Below are 22,254 nucleotides of genomic sequence, written 5' to 3' on the forward strand. Positions count from 1 at the left end.
AAATACCATACAAATACTAGGCGATGTTATCATTATTATTAATTTCCTTACTATTTTTAGACTAAATATTAGGTGAGAAGAAAAATAACATTATAACGTATGCTCAAGCTCCAGTTGAACATCGTTACCCAGTATTTTGCTCACAGTTCAGTAACAATGTTATTTCAGTTGACATCTTCATCCCTGTCTTCTAGGAGCTCACATTCAAAGCAAATCGCTAAGTATTAAGTTAACACCACACGAATGAGGAAGTATGAAGAGGCATAATTCACATAAAAACAGACACACAGATTAATTAACAGAGCCCAGAAATAAACCCATGTACATACAGTCAACGAATTTATGACAAAGGAGCCAAGACTACACGATGGGTAAAGGACAGTCTCTTCAATGAATGGTGTTGGGAAATCTGGACAGCCACATGCAAAAGTATGAAACTGGACCACGACCTCACACCATACACAAAAATTAACTCAAAACAGATTAAAGACTTGAACGTAAGACCTGAAACCATAAAACTCCTAGGAGAAAACTTAGGCAGTAAGCTTCTTGACATACATCTTGGCGATGATTTTTTTAATCTGACACCAATCAAAAGCAACAAAAGCAAAAAATAAACAAGTGAGACTACATCAAACTAAAAAGTTTCTGCAGGGAAACTGCTAACAAAATGAAAAGGCAACCTACCGAATACGACAAAGTATTCGCGAATCATGTATCTGACGAGTGGCTAATATCCAAAATATATAAAGAACTCATACAACTCAATATCAAAAAAAACGAACAATCTGATTAAAAAATGAGAGTATCTGAATTGACATTTTCCCAAGGAAGACACAAAGATGGCCAACAAATACATGAGAAGATGCTCTACATCATTAATCATCAGGGAAACGCAAATCAAAACTGCAATGAGACACCACCTCACACCTGTTAGAATGGTTATTAGCAAAAAGACTAAAAATAACAAGTGTTGGAGAGGATGCGGCGAAAAGAGAACCCTCATACACTGCTCGTGGGAATGTAAACTGGTGCAGCCACTATGGGAAACAGTATGGAGGTTCCTCAAAAACTAAAAATACAACCACCATACGATCCAACTATTCCACTTCTGGGTATTTATCTGAAGAAAATGAAAACGCTAACTCAAAAAGTTATACGCACAGGCCAGCCTGGTGGCGCAGCAGTTAGGTTCACCACATTCTGCTTCAGCGGCCTGGGGTTTGCCGGTTCAGATCCCGGGTGGGGACATGGCACCGCTTGGCAAGCCATGCTGTGGCAGGCATCTCACATATAAAGTAGAGGAAGATGGGCACAGATGTTAGCTCAGGGCCAGTCTTCCTCCGGAAAAAGAAAAAGTTATATGCACCCCCCTCCAAGTGCATTGCAGCACTATTTACAATAGCCAAGACTTGCAAACAACCTAAGTGTCCATCAATGGATGAATGGATAAAGAAACTGCAGAATATATATATATATAATGGCATATTACAAACCCATAAAAAGAACAAAATCTTGCCATTTGCAACAACATGGATGGACCTTGAGGGCATTATGCTAATGAAATAGGTCAGACAGAAAAAAAAATTGGTAAAATTAAGAAGCTGCAGGTATTTAAAAAAAAAAAAAAGGCAAGGAATTGTTAAGTGCATTCAAGAATTTTCCATGCAAAATGATTGATTCCAGTCAATATGATTTTCCCTTTCTATTTCTATTTCTATTACCAATCTTCTTTTTTTTTTTTCTTATTTCTCCTTCTCCCCAAAGGCCCCCATCTTCTAGTTACAGGTCCTTCTGGCTCTGCTATGTGGGACATCACCTCAGCGTGGCTTGATGAGTGGTGTCATGTCCACGCCCAGGATCCAAACCTGTGAAACCATGGGCAGCCAAGGCGGAGCGAGAACTCAACCACTCGGCCACAGGGCTGGCCCCAGGGGTAAAAATTCCAACTATCCAAAACTACTCCTTCCCTGAGGGCCCCAAACAAAAGAGTCATCCTGAGCAATCCTATCTGCCATTTATCTCATTCTCAAAAATAAGGAAGGTATGTGTGTAGGTAGAGCATAAATTAAGCTTTCTACATGTTTTAACTCTGGGTACATGAGAACTTAATATTAAAGATATTAGAAAGTGTCAAATCATTTGAATAGATGAGTGAACAATCATGTTCACTCAGAATTATGTGACTATTGTAAAAAGCCTAGAATTTGATCATTAATAGTAGAGTTATTTAAAAAAAAAAAAAAGTACAGGGGACAGCCCAGTGGCAGAGCAGTTAAGTTCACACTCCACTTTGGTGGCCTGGGGTTCACAGGTTCAGATCCCAGGTGCAGACCTACACATCACTTACGAAGCTATGCCGTGGCAGGCATCCCACATATAAAGCAGAGGAAGATGAGCACGGATGTTAGCTCAGGGCCAATCTTGTCCAGCAAAACGAGGAGGATTGGTGGTAGATGTTAGCTCAAGGCTAATCTTCCTCAAAAAAAGAAAAAAAAAGTACAGACTTTGAAGTCATATACAGACCTGAACTTAAAGCCTGGCTCCACCATTTAGTTACTAAGAATTTTTGGCAAGTTAATTTCACATAATTGAACCTTAGTTTCCCTCTCTGTAAACTGAGAAGTGCCTACTGACGGATGAATAGACAAAGAAAATGTGGTATGCATACACAATGGAATATTATTCAGCCATAAAAAAGAATGAAATCTTGCCATTTGTGACAAAATGGATGGACCTTAAGGGCATTATGCTAACGAAATAGGTCAGACAGAGAAATACTGCAAGATCTCACTCATATGTAGGATCTAAAAAAAAAATGATGTCATACAAACAGAGAAGGAATTGGTGGTTGCCAGAGGGGTGGGGGGTCTGAGGTGTCAAAAGGTGAAAACTTCCAGTTATAAAATAAATAAAACATGGGGATCTAACGTACACCATGGTGACTATAGTTAATAATACTGTATTGTATATTGGAAAGTTGTTAACAGAGTAGAACTTAAAAGTTCCCATCACAAGAAAAAAAATTTTGTAGCTATATATTGTGACTGATGTTAACTAGACTTATTGTGGTGCTCACTTCACAATATATACAGATACCAAAGCATTATGTTGTACACTTGAAACTAACATAATGTTATATATCAATTACACCTCAATAAAAAATTTTAATTTAAAATAATAATAATAATAATTCCTAATTCATAAGGTTGTTGCGTAAGCTAAGGAGAAACCACATGCAACATGTTGAACACAGTCCCTGTGATACAGCAGAAGGTCAACAAAGGGCAACTACTGTTACTCCCTAACCTTATTACACTTTGTCCCTCAAATATAAGAAGAACCCAATCTTAGCAATGAGCAAGTCATTCACAAGCTTCTCAGAATTATATGAAGTAGGGTATGTACTATTCACAAATGAAATGTAATGGGCTGGCCTGGTGGTGTAGTGGTTAAGTGCATGAGCTCCACTTCAGCAGCCCAGGGTTCACCGGTTCTGATCCCAGGCACCAACTTATGCACTGCTTATCAAGCCATGCTGTGCCAGGCAGCCCACATATAAAGCAGAGGAGGACAGGCACGGATGTTAGCTCAGGGACAGTCTTCCTCAGCAAAAAGAGTATGGCAGCAGATGTTAGCTCAGGGCTAATCTTCCTCAAAAGAAAAGGAACATAGTAAAAGTAAAATAAAATACAAAACCAAACCATCAATCAGATAAAAGATTTCAGAATCCTGCTTTTCCTCCCATATCTATTCTGGTTGGATTTGTTAACAATCTGTATTCCTTTATCAACAATATGAATCCTATTATTTTTCGGGGGGTCCTAACATTGCTAGTGGGGTTCTGTTACTTATTTGTTTTGATGGCTAACTGGGCAAGGATAATTGTCATCACTGCTTGAAAACCAAAAAGAAATCCAAGAAGAAGGACCATTTTAATGAAACGTTGTAACTGTTCCACCCATCTCAACAGTTGATTAGACCCCATGTTAGATCATCTATTATCACAACAGATTTTCACATTACTGCACCCCTCCCTTTGCAAAAAATACATGCGTTAATGAGCAAAACTCCAGACCGACAAAGAACGAAATGTTCTTTAGAGACACCAAAACTCAAAACTTGGTGCTCCCAGTAAGGATCCTCGGGGAGATGGGAGGTGGATGGGTTTCACTGCGAGAGAAAATGAACAGCATCGGAAACTGTTCCCTCCGTAAACAAGCCTAGAGATGAGCCCTGTGGGGCTAGGAGCGGAGAGGGGAGGGCCACGTGGGCCGGGAAGCAAGAGAGGAAGGCGGCGGCAACTGTAGGCTGAGGAAGGGTCTGCCCCGGGGGAGAGGAGAGTCGGAGCCGAACGCCACCCCGAGAGCGCAGGCGGACAGAAGTGGCCACTCAGCCAAGTCCCCAGGAAGGACCGGTTTAGCCTCAGGATGGATGGACTGAGGGGAATGTGTACCCGGCCGACCGAAGAAAGACGAGGGTAGGGGCGCGTTCTCGGTCGCCTTCAGATCGGGACGCTGCTGTCCCCGCAGCCATCCTGGCGAAGAAGGAGAGAAAGGCAGAGACCCAACAGGGAGCGCACAGGTTACCTGTCTCAGCCGCCTGCCCACCGGTCTCCACTTCCGCAGACTTGGGGTTACCACGGGCTACCCGGGCACGCGCAGAGTGACGTCATCCACGCGCGCCCGGCCGCCGTCTGCCTGGCCCGCCCCCTTGGGAGGAGCTGGGCTGGGCCGCTGCGGGGAGGTCTGCGCAGGCGCGGGGCTGCGGCGGGCCTGGGACCGCGCCAAGAGCCTCATTTGTTTGGGGTGTTGTAGGGCTGCCCTGTTACCAAACAAAATACTCCTAATTGCAAAATCTTGTGGACACTTAATTAAAAAAAATGTAATTGAAATACAAAAGTGCCTTTTCTATTCCTTGCTTTACTCTGCCTCTGCTATTACTGTTGTTTACATACTCATTTGTTCCACCACAATTTATTCAAGTCCTACTGTGCACCAGGAAAACCCTGTTACAGAATCTAGGGTACAGCGATAAACAAAAGAGACACTGTGCCTACCCGCATGGAGATTACCTTCTAGTTGGGAAAGCAAACATTGACTAACTCAACAAATACATATGCATTCGTACAGATGACAAGTGTGTGGAAGGAAAAGAATAAGTTGCTCAGAAACTGAAGGGGGGAGGGGTGCCCCTTTAGTGTGAAATATCAAAAAAACACCCCCTGAAGAGGATCATTGAACCGAGAAGAGAAAAAGCCAGCTCTGTAAAGATCTGGAGGAAGAGCAACCAAGAGAAGAATCAACATGTTGGAAAGCTATGGGGAGGGGACAGAATGCGGTGGTGCCCTTGAGGAAGTGAGAAAGTAGACTAGGGGAAGAATAGAAAATGGGATCAACAAGGCAAGGAGAGTCCTCCTCTTGCGGAGCCTTTCTAAGTCATTGTAAGAGGCTTGGATTTTCAGCGTAATGGGAAGTCAGTGAAGGGTTTTAAACGCATGAGTGACAAGATCTGGTTTTATAAGCTCACACTGGCTACTGTGCATACAATGAAATATTGGGAGGCAAGAAAGGATACAGAAAGAACAATGGCTTTTGTGATGACCAAGTAAGAAATGACGGAGAGAAGTGAACAAATTTAAGAAATAATTTGGAGGTAGATATGACGGACTTGGAGATGGATTAGATAAGAGTGATAAGCAAAAGAAAGGAGTCAAAAATGAGTCCTATATTTTGGGCCTGAACAAACAGCGTAATAATACAGTGTCAACTTTAAAAATAAAACAGGCAGTTATTTTATCAGTGAAACGAGTTTATTTAGGATTAGCCAAAGAATTTTAACTCAGGATATACATACTGTGGCAGACCATAGGCAAATCCAACAATCAAAGGAGAGAAATGTTATTTTGTAGAGAATAAGGAGGAAATTGGGACCGGTTGTTTTGAATGAAAGACCATTGGAGAAAAACAAGAGTTCCGGGTGGTGATGGTTTCTCATTGGCTGAGTCGCTGCGGTAGTCGATTTCTGTTTGAGATGCAATGTACATTTCTTCCTGTAATTGATGATTCTTTCCTGTTGACTTCTTTGTTTTGGGGTCTGTAATTAACGATCTTCCTGTTGAGCACTTCTTTCTGTTGGGGTCTGTAACTGACCGTCTTTCCTACAATTGACCTCAAGCAGTACTGCATAGGAGCTTCCCCTTCAAGCCTCTCGACTCCATTTTAAATGAGGTTTCCCTTTATTAATCTTCATATTTCCCCTTTTGATCAAAATCTTTCTCCAAAAAAGATCAAGAGTTGGGTTCTCTGCACATAGTGGTTTTGTCCCTCAGTGCAGCAAGGACCTTTCCTAGTTGTCAAGTCCCACATTGGAGAGAAGGTGCATAGTGGTGGGAAACCATTTAGGCCACATTTGAGTAACAAAAACGGCCAGAAGGGAGAACTCTCAGGCATCTCTTATTCAAAGTTTGTATTTGTCAGAGATCATAAGCATTGGAAATCATTTCAAATTGTTGAGCTAACATCACCTTCTTAGGTACAGCATGTTTACAAAGGTTTGACAGGCAATAGATACAGAGTTGAACAACAAGTACACAAAGCAGGATTAAGAACAGCACAAGAAGCCCAGTTTGTATGACAGTTCTAAACCAGGAGCCCAGACCTGAGGGTAACCAGCTGAACAAATCAAGACAGTGGATTATTGGGTGGATTTTATTGCAGCAAGTGTGCTTGCTCTCTAATTCAATGTATTGGGTCCCTGCTTCCCCAGAGGTCTATCCATGTGCAGCAGGAGGTATTTGTTACTGCACAGACACCTCCCCGTTCAGCAAGTAGTTAATCAAGAGCTATACAGTTATCTGAAACTACCCTGGCCAATGAGTTAAGTGACTGTTTTTGGGTGGCAACTGCTTTGGCTGTGGATCGGCCAACTCTTCTAGTGTTAGGGAGAGATTTCTCATCACTTGTTCATTGGCACTTACTCCAATCCACGAAAAGACAGCTCTCCCTGTGGAGGCAAACCCAAAATCATACACACCTCCCAGAAGTTCTCATTTGAGGCGATTATAGAAATTTAGTGGAACTGACCAATGAGAGGCTTCTAATTGGTTATGCAGGGAGAATAGGGTGGTGAATATGGCAAGGGCACACTGTCCTCGTACTCTCCAGCTGTCAAGGCAATGAGATACCTAAGCATAATGGCTATTGTCAGAGCCTCTGCATATGAAAATGTAAGCAGGAGGTATACACAAGCCTCCCACATAAGTAACAGTATCTGTGGACCCATTCACTGGCATAGAGGTATTAGCACCATTTCACCAAGGCTCAGACATTATGTTGTTACATATTGAGTGGTTTCCTAAATATGTATTTATTGCCTAAATATATTAACAAGTGTACAAATGATACGGTTTACATTAGCCGTGTTACAAAATTTATCATACAAATGTTCATAAAATCTTGCTTTCCCTCCCGAGGTTGGGTTAAATTAAAGCAAGGAACAAAATTAGGTGGGCTTAGCACCCTGACTTTATAAAATGGGCCTGCATAACAATTTAAACATACAATGGCATCTGGGATCCCACTGAAATTACTTATAGGGTGAACTAAGGGGTCATTATTGTCCTGAACAGATCACGGTTTCTGATGGCAAATCCAGCGATCAGAGGTTTCACTTTTTTTCAAGGGATTGGGAAATGCAGAGAAGGGCATTGTCCTTCCATAAAAGAGAAGGAGGAAACAAAGTGAGAGAGAGCAGTGAAAGAAAAGTATACAGGGGGCCGGCCCGGTGGCGCAGCGGTTAAGTTCGCACGTTCCACTTCTCGGCGGCCCGGGGTTCGCTGGTTCGGATCCCGGGTGCGGACGTGGCACTGCTTGGCAGCCATGCTGTGGTAGGCGTCCCACGTATAAACTAGAGGAAGATGGGCACGGATGTTAGCTCAGAGCCAGGCTTCCTCAGCAAAAAGAGGAGGACTGGCAGTAGTTAGCTGAGGGCTAATCTTCCTCCAAAAAAAAAAAAGAAAAAAAAAAAAAAAAGAAAAGTATACAGGCCTGGTCCAGGCATCTTGGGCAAGCTGTCTGCCTCAGACGTCAGCTGTCTCCCTTCCTAGCCAATTTGATTTGGAGTCCCCCAGCGTTTGTACAGGGCTAGACATCAGGTGAAGCCTTCTTTAGCTGTGAGATCTGTACACAAGGCTCGAGTCCCGGAAGTGTGGCTGCCAGCTGGGTGATGAGGAGGACCTAGCATAATGCCTTCCAAGGAGATTTCAAGGGCAGCAAAAATGAGAAATGTTAGTTTGCAGTATCACAGCCAGACATTGAAGGAAACTAGAAGAATTTAGGATCCAGTCTAGCTTACAGGTATGTAACAAAACCCTAAAGACAATTAATAGGACTAGAATTTAATATCTACCAAGGTGAAAACATAATTTCTCTCTCCACAATTACCACCATTTTTATTAAAGATAATCATAGTAAAACAAATTTGTTTGTATTAAACTTGGCCTGATTAGTTATATAAATGTAGCAAAAATAGTGATTGAACATATAAGCTTTATTAAAGATTGCTTTGCTGAAACCTTGTAATCAAGTACTAGGCCAGTTTTTCCAAGCGGTTCCTTAAAGCTGTCTGGTCATTTCTAGCCTATGTACATCTTTCTTAAATAAGACATTCTAGTCAAAGCCTTGGTAATGTAGCCAGCATTTCCAATTGTGTCCTGTTACAAGAAGAACATTGAGTATATGCAAATACATAGATTGCCATGAAAAAAATACTTAAGAGTTTCCAAATTTTGGAGGGATCAGGTAGAGAGAAAAAGATAAATGCGTTAATCCTTGTTGTAATATTTTCGCAAAGGAGAGGAGAAAAGGGATCATTTAAATCCAGTTCAATGTGCTAATCTTGACGTTGTCAAACACCTGCATTCTAGAGTATTTCTCAAGATCTTTTCCATGAATTTCTCTGAAGATAAAATATATTTGCAAAAGCACTAGTGTAAAATAACAACTGTCTGTAAATGACAGAAGACTTAAGAATAGCAATGGTTAAAGATCTGATGAAGGTCCATATAATGGTAAATAAACGTATATAAATTTTCTAGGCATATTACTTAAAGGTAAAGAAGATTTCACAATCTGTTATCAAAAGCTGACTGAGAAAACCTTGTCCTTCTAACAGAAAAGAAAGCCAAATTTTAATTTTGCATCAGTTTATTTTGGTATTAAAATTCTTTTTAATAATTTCTTCTTAATCTTAGCCAGCTTGAACAGACATTAAAATTCTTTTTCCAAGATTCTTTTCAACAAAGCTTATACACTTTTTTTTTACATTTAGATTTTGTCCTGTGTTTTCCTCTTTCCCATTCCAAAATAACCAGCCTCTCTGTAGGACAAAATTATTTTCTTTTCCCTCAACAAAATGCATTTTCATTCTTTATACCTTCTTTTATCAAAACACACATCCTACTTTCCATGCATACTGAGATATTTCCCTTATTATTACATATATTGATTAGAATTCTTAATCCCTAGAATCCTTAATTCACAGTGAAAAACTAAGAAGTAAGTAGTTGTGAGCTATAATTAGTATTTTGTGGCTTGGAGAACTTATAAATACCTTTTATAAGTTTCTAGAAATGTGTCTTTTTTTCATAGAAGATTTCTCAATGTGGCACAAAACATGTTCACTAGTGGACTCAAATATCTTTGTTTCTCTGCAATAGGAAGCCGAAAGTAGATAAACCTATGTGCAGTAATTAATGTTCACATTATTTAGAAATGATTTAGATATGCAATGACCATCAATTATTCAGTTTAACTTAGTATAAACTTTTATCTTATTTATATTTATTTAAATTACTTGCTTTTAATAATCATACTTGGATTTAACATTAAATAACCAACCATTATCTTAAGTTACTTTCTCGTTGACAAATTTTGTCAGAGAGATAACATGAGCTTATATAAACTCAGGTAGAATGAAAATTGTATGTCTGCCTTATATTCAGCATTGATAATTCTGAAGACATACCTATTTCAATTAAACCAACAACCTAAAGCTAGCTTTTATTTACTAAAAATTGATCCTACATCACATAAACTTGAAAACAATTGGGTTAGTTTCCATTATATTTTTGAGGTTTAGGAATAGTTAATTCATAACTGCATAATTTCAAGCCAATTAAGTAAAGCTCTTTTACAAATCAACCTTAGCAATACCATCCAGAGGCAGAAAAATATCACATACATACATAGACACACATAACATATAGGCAGATGCAGAGCCCTCATAGCTTTTGTTTTAAAATTTTTAGCCATATCTCAGGTACAAAGTTCAAAGGAATAATTGGGTCCAAACTGTGTTTCTTGCAGATGGACTAAGTTAAGGTTACTTGCTCAGATGGCCAAAATTTCAGCACTAGAGGGGATGCACAAGGGAAGGACGAAGATGACACCAGAGGGGGGCCCAAGAGTAAGACAAAGAAAATGCGAGGAGGGAAAGAGAGGCCTCAGAAGCCATTTTGTCTTCCCTCAGTGTTTTAGTTGCTCTGGCTGGTTTAGATGTGACATCTTGTAGTGAGGTGATCTTAGAGTTTTGTGCTTTTTTGGATCCTTCAGGTACCAATTAAAGTAAACATATCATTCATTTTCCTTAATTTTAGAGCCATGGTCTACCAATTTGGTTTTAAGAAAAGCAAGTGTGGGGAGATTGAAAATTCCCTGTAATAGCCATTGTAATTCCAGACTACTCTTGATTAGTTTGGACAATTTAGTGAAAAATGCACATGTAGGGAGCTCAAACATAAACCTGGCCAGACTCCCTAAAGGAAAGTGTCCCTCAGAACATTTAGATGACTGGGATCCAATTTCTGAAATTTCCTCTGAAAATCCAAGAAATTTGCTAGAGTCCTAGCCCTGATCCCTGAAGAAATCTAAAAAAAAAAAAAAGAAAAGAAAGAAAAGTAGCTGGATTCCCAGTCCTGATTCCAAAAGGAATCTGAAAACCAAATAAGAGTCCTAGATTTCAGCAAGCCCCAAAAGGAACTGTGCTACCTTCAGAAAACAACTGAATACTTTCCAAGAATGATGTCTTGAACCTAAGGACAGAGCCTTGAACCTGGAGGACAAAGTCCCTCCCTGGAAAGAACAAAGTGATTCCTGATCCTGAATAAAGTCCAAGAGTTCAGAACACAAAGGGAGCAGAGCTTGAAATCTGAGAGGAGACTCACCAAACCAAAAGTAGGTGGCAACTCATGGAAGCAATGAGCACAAGGGGCTCAGAGAAGGTACATCACTCCATTCCAGGGGCCATTGTCTCTCAGGCGTCGCCTCCTTTGAATCTCACTTTCAGACACCATATATGTCAACCGTAAAAATAAAACTGCCCTGAGGAGGGACATCAGCATCATGGCAGAGTGAGCTCTCCCTCTGATCTCTCCCTCCACCATACAACAAAAAAGACATTCATACTCCAACAGAGGACATCCACACAACACAAAAGGCGTCTGAGAGATCCACACAGCCACGTGATGGAGGGCAGAGAGGCTGGAGCCCCATTGGACGAGGTGGAACAGGGTAAGAGAAAACTTCTCTCCTCTAAAGACTGGGCTCCAGGACTGCGTGTGGCCTCCAAAAGGGAAGGAACAGGGGAGGGGATGTTCATTCTTGGAAACATCAAAGATCCCCAAGGGCCCTCACAGCCTATGGGAAAGCCCCTACCAAGGTGAAAGCTCACATGGAGGTGACCTTATCAAGCCAACACCCCAGGAAAGCAGATAGCCAGGCAGAGCGAGAAAACCCCAAGAGCATGCAGAAGAAAGTGCCCCTCCCCTCAGCTGCCCAGCACTAGCTCCAGTGCCTGGGATCACAGGGGATTGCAGAGGGCTCAGAATACGTGGCTCTTGAACCCTACCCAAGTGGCGAGCGGTGATAACTGTAACCAAATAAGCCCACAATGTGCAAAAACAGATCCACGCCCTCTAGCAATATCAAAAATTATATTAAATCTCCAGACCAGAGAGAAAATGACAAGTACACAGAAATCAGTCCCGAAGACAGAGAAATATGTAATGTAAATGACAGAGAATTCAAAATAGCTATCAACAAAAAGCTCAATGAGATAAAAGAGAATGTAGAGAAACAATTGAACGAATTCAGGAGCGACCTCACAAAAGAGATTGAAACTATAAAGAAGAACCAATCAGAAATATTGGAGACGAAAGACACAATCAATGAGATAAAACAAAACATGGATTCCCTGAATGCTCAAGCAGACATCATAGAGGAGCGAATCAGCATAATTGAGGACAGAGATATTGAAATGCTCCAGACAGAGGAGGAGGGAGAACTAAGACTAAAAAGAAATGAAGAAAGTCTCCAAGAATTATCCAACTCAATTAGGAAATGTAACATAAGAATTACAGGTATTCCAGAGGGAGAAGAGAAGGAGACTGGAGCAGAAAGCTTGTTCAAAGAAATAATAGCAGAGAACTTCCCAAACCTAGGGAAGGAGATGGAAACCCATGTGGAAGAGACTATCAGATATGCTAAATATGTCAATGTAAAAAAGACCTACTGCAAGGCATATGGTAGTGAAACTGGCAAAAGTGAATGACAAAGAAAAAATACTAAGGACAGCAAGGCAGAAGAAAATAACCTACAAAGGAACCCCTATCAGGCTTTCAGCAGATTTATCTGCAGATACCTTACAGGCTAGGAGACACTGGAATGACATATTCAAATCTTTGAAGGACAAACACTGTCAACCAAGAATACTCTATCCAGCAAAAATCTCCTTCAGATATGATGCAGAAATAAAAGCTTACCCAGATAAACAAAAGCTAAGGGAGTTTATAGCCATGAGATGCATGCCCCCCCCCCACACACACACACACAAGAAATCCTCAAGAAGGCCCTCATACCTGAAAAAAAGGGGAGAAAAGGTTTACAAAACATGGAGTAAGGAAATAAATAGGTAGACAAAATCAGAAAATTGTAGTTATACATCAGAACAGGTTAGCAAATACTCAAGTATAACATTAAAGATAAAGGGAAGGAAAACACTAAAAACAAAGATAATCTTGTCATTTTAACCACAAACTCACAACACAAGATGGAATAAGATGTGAGAGAAACAACTTAGGAGGGGAAGAGGAAGGGACTGAACTGGTTTAGTCTAAGGAAATAAGAGGCTATCAGAAAATGACTATCTTATCTATGAGATTTTGAATACAAACCTCATGGTAACCACTAAACAAAAAAGCAGAATGGAGACACAAATAATAAATAAGGAGAAGACAAAGAAACACAACATAAACGACTACCTAACTCATTTGGTAGACAGAAACACGTGGGATGAGAAACAAAGGAAATGCAGAAGAACTGGAGAGTGGTAAAATGGCAGCCCTCATATATCTATAATCACCCTAAATGTAAATGGATTGAATTCTCCAATAAAAAGAAACAGAGTGGCGAGATGGATTAAAGAACAAGACCCAACAACATGCTGCCTCCAGGAAACACATCTCAGCTCCAGCAACAAACACAGGCTCAGAGTGAAGGGATGGAAGACGATACTCCAAGCTAATGGCAAACAAAAGGTAGCAGGTGTTGCAATACTTATATCAGACAAAGTAGACTTCAAGATAAGACAGGGAAAGAGACAAAGAGGGGCAGTATATAATAATTAAAGAGACACTCCACCAAGAAGACATAACACTTATTAATATCTATGCACCCAACATAGGAGCAATAAAGTACATATAACAACTATTAACAAATCTAAAAGAAGACATTAACAATAACACAATAATAGTTGGGGACCTCAACACCCCACTCACATCAGTGGATAGATCATCCAGACAGAAAATCAACAAAGAAACAGTGGAATTAAATCAAAAGCTAGGCCAGTTGGACTCAATAGACATACAGAGAAAGCTCCATCCCCAAACAGCAGAATACACATTCTTCTCAAGTGTGCATGGAACATTCTCAAGGATAGACCATGTGTTGGGAAACAAGGCAGGCCTCAATAAATTTAAGAGGATTGAAGTAACAGCAAGCATTGATCACAATGCTATGAAGTTGGAATTAATTACAAGAAAAAAGCTGAGAAAGGGACAAAGATGTGGAGACTAAACAACATGTTATTGAACAACCAATGGATCATTGAAGAAATTAAAGGAGAAATCAAAAAATATTTAGAGACAAATGAAAATGAAAACATACCATACCAACTCATATGGGAGGCAGCAAAAGCAGTCCTAAGAGGGAAATTTATCACAATACAGGCTCACCTTAGCAAACAAGAAAAATCCCAAATCAGCTCAATCGCAAACTACACCTAACTGAATTAGAAAAAAAGAACAAAGGCTAAAGTCAGCAGAAGGAGAGAAATTATAAAAATCAGAGCAGAAATAAATGCTATTGAAACAAAAAAGGCAGTAGAAAGGATCAATGAAACAAAGAGCTGATTCTTTGAGAAGATAAACAAAATTGACAAACCCCTAGCCAGACTTACAAAGAAAAAGAGAGAAAGCTCAGATAAATAAAATTAGAAATGAAAGAGGAGAAATAACAATGGATACCACAGAAATACAAAGGATTATAAGAGAATACTACAAAAAGCTATATGCCAACAAATGGACAATCACGAAGAAATGGATAAATTCTTACAACCTCCCAAAGCTGAATCAAGAAGGAATAGATAATCTGAATAGGCCAATCATAAGTAAAGAGGTTGAAATAGTAATCAAAAGCATCCCAAAGAATAAGAGCCCAGGACCAGACAGCTTCCCTGGAGAATTCTACCAAACTTTCAGAGAGGATTTAATACCTATTCTTCTCAAGCTATTTCAAAAAATTAGGGAAGATGGAATGCTTCTTAACACATTCTATGAGGCCAACATCACTCTGCTACCAAAGCCTGACAAAGACAGCACAAAATAGGAAAACTACATGCCAATATCACTGTTGAACATAGATGCAAAAATCCTCAACAAAATATTGACAACCCCAATACAGCAATACATCAGAAAGATCATACATTGTGGTCAAGTGGATTTATACCAGGGACACAGGGATGGTTCAATACCTGCAAATCAGTCAATGTGATACACCACATCAACAAAATGAGGAATAAAAACCACATGATCCTCTCAATAGATGCAGAGAAAGCATTTGACAAGATCCAACAGCCATCTTTGATAAAAACTCTTAACAAAATGGGGATAGAAGGAAATTACCTCAACATAATAAAAGACATATATAACAAACCCACAGCCAACATCACACTCAATGGGCAAAAACTAAATGCCATCCCTCTGAGAACAGGAACAAGACAAGGATGCCCACTATCACCACTCTTATTCGACATAATACTGGAGGTTTTGGCTAGAGCAATTAGGCAAGAGAAAGGAATAAAAGGAATCCAAATAGGGAGGGAAGAAGTGAAACTCTCGCTGTTTGCAGATGACACGATCTCATATATAGAAAACCCTAAAGAATTCGTCGGAAAACTACTAGAAATAATTAACAACTACAGTAAAGCTGCAAGGTACAAAATCAACTTACAAAAATTAGTTGCATTTCTATACTCTAATAACAACCTTACTGAAAGAGAACTCAAGGATACAATTCCATTTATAATCACAACAAAAACAATAAAGTATCTGGGAATAAATTTATCCAAGGAAGTGAAGGGCTTATACAATGAAAACTATAAGACATTGTTGAAAGAAATAGATGATGACATAAAGAGATGGAAAGAGGTTCCATGCACATGGACTGGAAGAATAAAAATAGAGTGTCCATACTACCTAAATCCTAATCAGAATCCCAATGACATTCTTCATGGAAATAGAACAAAGAATCCTAAAATTTATATGGGGCAACCAAAGCGCACAAATTGCTAAAGCAATCCTGAGAAAAGAGAACAAAGCTGGAGGCATCACAATCCACTACTTCAAAATGTACTAAAAAGCTATAGTGATCAAAACAGCAGGGTACTGGTATAAAAACAGGCACACAGATCAATGGAAAAGAACTGAAAGCCCAGAAATAAAACCACACGTCTACAGACAGCTAATCTTTGACAAAGGAGCCAAGAACATGCAATGGAGAAAAGACAGTCTCTTCAATAAATGGTGCTGGGAAATCTAGACAACCACTTGCAAAAGAATGAAAGTAGACAATTATCTCACACCACGCACAAAAATAAACTCAAAATGGATCAAAGACTTGAAGTCCTGAAACCATAAAACTCCTCGAAGATAATATAGATAGTACACTCTTTGACATAGAACTTAAAAGGATCTTTTTGGATACCATGTCTTCTCAGACAAGGGAAACAAAAGAAAAAAATAAACAAGTGGGACTCCATCAGACTGAAGAGCTTCTGCAAGGCAAAAGAAACTAGGATCAAAACAAAAAGACAGCCCACTAATTGGGAAAAAATTTTGGCAAATCATATATCCGACAAGGGGTTAATCTCCACAATATATAAGGAACTCACACAACCGAACAACAAAAAGACAAACAGCCCAATCAGAAGATGGGCAGAGGATATGAACAGACATTTTTCCAAAGAAGATACACAGATGGCCAATAGACACATGAAAAGATGTTCAGCATCACTAATCATCAGGGAAATGCGAATCAAAAGTACACTAAGGTATCACCTTATGCCTGTTACAATGGCTATAATCACTAAGACTAAAAATAACAAATGTTGGAGAGGGTGTGGAGAAAAAGGAACCCTCATACACTGCTGGTAGGAATGCAAACTGGTGCAGCCACTATGGAAAACAGTATGGAGATTCCTCAAAAAATGAAAAACAGAAATACCATATGACCCAGCTATCCCACTACTGCGCATCTACCTAAACAACTTGCAATCAACAATCCAAAGTGACATATGTACCCCATGTTCATTGCAGCACTATTCACAATAGCCAAGACATGGAAGCAACCCAAATGCCCATTGGCCAATGATTGGATAAAGAAGATGTGGTATACACACACACACACACACACACACAATGGAATACTACTCAGCCATAAAAAAGACAAAATCATCTCATTTGCAACAACATGGAAGGACCTGGAGGGCATTATGCTAAGCAAAATAAGCCAGACTGAGAAAGACAAACATCATATGATTTCACTCATATGTAGAAGATAAACACAAGGACAAAGAGAACAGCTCAGTGGTTACCAGGGGAAGGGGGTTTGGGGTTGGTACAGGGGTGAAGGGGAGCACTTATATGGTGACAGACAAGAAATAACATACAACAGAAATTTCACAATGATGTAAACTATTATAAACACAATAATTAATTAATTAATTAGCCCATGATTTTACCTGTGAAATGAGGTTATTCTGGAATAGCCAAAGAATTGCAATTCGGGATATGCATACTATGGCAGACTATAGGCAAATCCAACAATCAAAGGAGAGGAATGTTATTTTATATAGAAAAAGAAGAAATGCAGGGGGGTTGTTTTGAATGAAAGTCCACTGGAGAAAAACAAGAGTTCAGGGTAGTGATGGTTTCTCATTGGCTGAGTTGCTGGGATAGTCAATTTCTGTTTGAGATGCAGTGTGCATTTCTTCCTGTAGTTGATGATTCTTTCCTGTTGACTTCTTTCTGTTGGGGTCTATAAGTGACTCTCTTTGCTGCAATTTTCCTCTAGCGGTACTGCCTCCTTCTGGCCTCCCAACTCCATTTTAAATGAATTTCCTTTTATTAATTTTTACAACAGCTAAAACAATTTCTTATATTTCACAAGATTTACTCCTCATCCTTTCAACCCTGATCCCTTTGCTTCTTTGTTACCAAGCCCCTTGGTTCTCTTCTTACCTCTCTGGCCGTCTCCCCTCAGTCCCCCTCGATCTTCTTCTGCTACATCGGAGGCTGCAAACCTAAAAGCCTACAGTGCTCAGGCAGCGAACACAAAGGAGTGAAGCCTGGGCACAGAGACGATGGAGAACTGGAGTTCATGGTCCCTACCCAGCTATAGCTGATTTTTGCCCACCAGGAATGCCAGCCCACTGATTTCAAATCCTCTCATTTTTAAAGAGAAAGCAATATACAGAAACTTACATGAAATCTCCCAAATTTTAAATGTTGGTTACTAATTCAAATTTTGTTCCACTTTTATTTGGGACCAAACAAAACACATCTGCATGCCACAACTTTGCCTCTTTGGTGGCTATTTTCCCAGGGTGATGAGTTTGTCTACTCTCATGTGACCACCAGCTGTAAGCTAACTCCCAAGCCTCTCTGTCCTCTCCAATCTTTTAAAATGTTCTTATCGAAGTACTCAAACTCCACTTAGGTGTCCAGCTGGCATCTCAAACTTGACGTTTAAAACTGAACTCACTGTCTAACTCCATCTCCAAACCCAGCCTACTCAAGTATTCTCCAACTCGGTTAACAGCAACATCTACCAGACGCCCAAGCCTGAAAACCAGGATCCTCCAGACTTCTCCCTCTCCTTCATTCCACAAGTCCAGCCAAACATGTCCTGACCTTAACCTCCTGCACATTTATTACATCTGCCCATCGCCTCCATCTTAGCTCATCACTGCCTTTGCTCAAGCCTTCCTTATCTCTCTTTGGGCAAGTCTCCTGACGTCTCTGCTCCTCACTTTTCTCACTTGTAAAATGAGAGGATTGCAGGAGGTGATTCTAAAGATCTGTTCTATTTGTAAAATTCTGTTTTATAAAGCCACCAAACATCTCAGAATAGTTGCCTAGAAACTTTTGTGGGGTTTTCCTATCTTTTATTTATTTATTTTTTGGTGAGGAAGATTCACTCTGAGCTAACATCTGTTGCCAATCGTCCTCTTTTTTTTTTTTTTTTTTTTTTGCTTGAGGAAGATTAGCCCTGAGCTAATATCTGTACCAATCTTCCTCTATTTTGTATGTTGGTTGCTGTTACAGCACAGCTTGATGACTGGTGTTGGTCTGCTCAAGGGATCTGAACCCACAAACCCTGCGGCCAAAGCGGAGTGCATTGGACTTAAGCACGATGCCACAGGGCTGGCCCATTTTTTTCCTATTTTAATGCCAAAGATACTGTGACCAGGTTGACAGGAAAAACTGGACTTGATAGAAGTAGTCAATAAAAAATGAAATTAACAGTGGTTAAAACTGGAAACAGTTTTGTATGCAATAAAAACTGACTGAAAAATAGCTGCTGATTGGTAACACTGAAAACTGGAAGAACTGAGAAGAACAGACACGGTAAAATTTGTCATTTATTAAAAGTTGATGGAAAAACCAAATTTTCTTGACCTAATTTAGTTCTACAAAATTTGTGCAGAAAAAAAATTGGTCTTCGTTAATTAACCAAAAAAGAAAGCTCATAATGTCGGAAGCTCTAATGGCTATAACTTTTCATGAAGAGAAAAAAATAATACTGAATTATAACTTTAGTGTAAAGTTTATGTATAAAAGATCTAGGTTTGATTCCAATGAAAATAATTTTAGTAAAATAGAAAAACAAGAAACAGTTTAATTGTAATATAAAATTGATCAGGTCATTATATTGGCATAACAAAATTTGCTCCAGAAAATATTTTTTTATATATTAAAAAGTTTAATATAGTATTTTAAAGATTTCAAGTAGAATTTTGAAACTTGGATTGAAGTCAAGAGCGTGGTAATTTCTGATATTAACAAGTTATAAAAAGTTCATTTACATGCAAGAGTTTTCTCATTTTGATGATTTAGGATAAAAAAGACTCAGAAAACTGGGAAAATGCGTACTTAAAACTCTGTATATGGCAGTTAAAACAAACAAGGAGAGCCAAGACAGGAAACCACTTGATATGAGCCATCTTGTTTTTCTGCGTCATCCTTACAGTACAAATCATGACCACGCTTCAGCCGACACTTTATATTGTTTTGTTTGTACTCATAAAAGATCCCCTTCCATTGTCTTTCTTTCTTTCTATCTTTTTTCTCATGGTTATGTAGGAAAACTCACATTTTACAAAGTAAATTATTATGAACAAATGTAATTTTTAAAAATAAACTGATTTCTAGGATTTGATTCTGGTTTACGTCAAAAATGGTGTGTGTTCTGTGAAAGTTTTTTGCACAACAGTTAAAACTATAATTACATAAGTGCCATCTTTCCTACAGAGAAGATGCTTTGGTTTAAATCTGAAATATTTAAAAATCCTGATTTTTTTTTAAGATTTTATTTTTTTTCCTTTTTCTCTCCAAAGTCCCCCGGTACATAGTTGTATATTCTTCATTGTGGGTCCTTCTAGTTGTGGCGTGTAGGACACTGCCTCAGCGTGGTTTGATGAGCAGTGCCATGTCCGCGCCCAGGATTTGAACCAACGAAACACTGGGCCGCCTGCAGCAGAGCGTGCGAACTTAACCACTCGGCCACAGGGCCAGCCTCTAAAACTCCTGATATTTTTATGTCAGTTTCTCATACCCCAAAATACATTTAAAAAGGTAAACCTTAACTTATTTTGTATTCTTGATACACAAACACAGCAATGTCATAAATGTTCCATTTTCAAACATGATTTGGCAAATGTCAACAAACTTTCACTTTTCACAGAAAAATAGGTCAAAAATGAATATTTAAAGAATCAAAACTCTTTTTTTACTCTCTATCTCTAGTTCTGCTTTCATAGCTTCAGTCTTCAGACATTTTTAAACACAGAATTTATCTTTACATAGAAAAGAATACATGAACTCGTAAATGTGAAATATCCAGGCCAGCAAACTAAGGTAAAGTCTGCCCCAGCCCCATTTTTGGCTTATCTTAATTTGCATATTACCTCTTAAAGATAAATCTCAAAAGTCTATCAAGAAGTTTCTCTCAAAAGAACAGTATTTTGATTCAATCCCAAGAGTGTTCAGGAAGTTTTATTTCTAATGTTACTATAATCCATTTAAAAAGTAGTTTTCTAGAAAATAACTTTTTTGATGAAAATTATTCATGTAAGTATAATTGTGATGTGAGTGTACACGTTCATCTACAAAAAATCAACATTTCAGAGAATCAAAGTGACATAGTTAACATCTTGTTTTCATTCAATAGCTCCTGAAAATTCTTAGTCTTTCAGTTCTAAAACTCATGAGTGGATTGAAGTCAAGAGCGTTTATTCATGCCACAGGCAGATATATTTTCCTAAGGCCTGCATAACTGGAGTACGTATAGCCTGGCTTCAGATATGCTTTTCGTTAATGACTATTTTTCCCTCTGATACTATCAGCTCCATGAAATCTGTGCATATCCCCACTGAGATTTAATGCACTGGATTCAATTTCAGAAGAATTTCTGACTTGGCTCAGGTGAACTGAGCACAATAGAGGAGGGGAAGACAGGCTGCAGGCTGCCCCTCAAGGTGCAGCTCTTTTCTTCACAGTAGTAGAACTCTCACATTTTAGATAATAGAATATCCTATCCTAGCTGACCCATGGCCACTCAAAATAAAGACAAGATTTTCCAGCCTCCCTTGCAGCTAGATGTGGCCATGTGACTAAGTGCTGGCTAAGGGCAGGAAGAGTAAGTATAATGTGGAACCCTCCTTGTGAAAGACATGGGACATAAGTTTGTCTTCTTCCCATCCTCCTTTTTGTTGACTGGAATGCAGATGTGTTGGTTACTCCTGTACTAGCCATCTTGGGTTATAATTCAACCTTCAGAACCTTACAGGAAGGCAACGAGATAGAGTCGGGATCCCTGAGGACTCTGTGGACCCCCACCACATCAGCTCTCCACTGTCAACTTCTGCACTTGTACCAAGAGAAGTAAGCTGCTCTCTTTTCTAAGTCACTTTATTTTCAGTCTGTTTCTTCTACCAAACCTGACTGATATAATGCCTAGGAACCAAAAGAAAAATACACAGCAAAGGCATTTTCAGATTTCATGCAGACCTGAATAGCAGAAAGAAAAACCCTCTGGGAGGAAGTGGAAGCTCCCTTCAGTAACCCCACACCACTTAGACCAGAAAACAAAGGCCTGGAAGAGATACCGTCTGAAGACAGTAACTCCTAAATTTGTTTTTTTAATAAAGCAAGTACTTCGCGTTTATAGCCTCCCTCACTGTACCCTACCTAGCATCCCTCCTTTCTTCTCTACTAACAGAACCCCGATTTTGTGGAAGAAAATCCATTGACCTCAGAGAAGGTAGTCCCCTTCTCCAGTCCCAATGGATGAACGCTTGTAAGTCTACGCCAGTTGTGGAATCCACTCCTCTCTGCCCCGGACTCCTGGTCCTGGCTTT

At 39.4% G+C, this 22,254-nt stretch overlaps 1 protein-coding gene across 30 annotated transcripts in view; it reads right to left on the bottom strand.

The window, feature by feature from the left end:
* AOPEP (aminopeptidase O (putative)) overlaps nucleotides 1–4,691 on the bottom strand; it is a 377,169-nt gene extending 372,478 nt beyond the window's left edge. For 29 of the 30 annotated variants that reach the window (XR_011431756.1, XR_011431755.1, XR_011431757.1 and 26 more), the window contains exon 1: nucleotides 4,590–4,687. The gene's annotated coding sequence lies outside the window, so the exon portion shown is untranslated. Of the gene's footprint in view, nucleotides 1–4,589 lie in introns of all 30 variants that reach the window. The other variant, XM_023627652.2, reaches the window with a different exon arrangement.
* Between the last annotated feature and the right edge of the window lie 17,563 nt (nucleotides 4,692–22,254).

The sequence above is a fragment of the Equus caballus genome, chromosome 23, assembly GCF_041296265.1.
Source record: "Equus caballus isolate H_3958 breed thoroughbred chromosome 23, TB-T2T, whole genome shotgun sequence".
In the NCBI taxonomy this organism is placed as follows: Eukaryota; Metazoa; Chordata; class Mammalia; order Perissodactyla; family Equidae; genus Equus; species Equus caballus.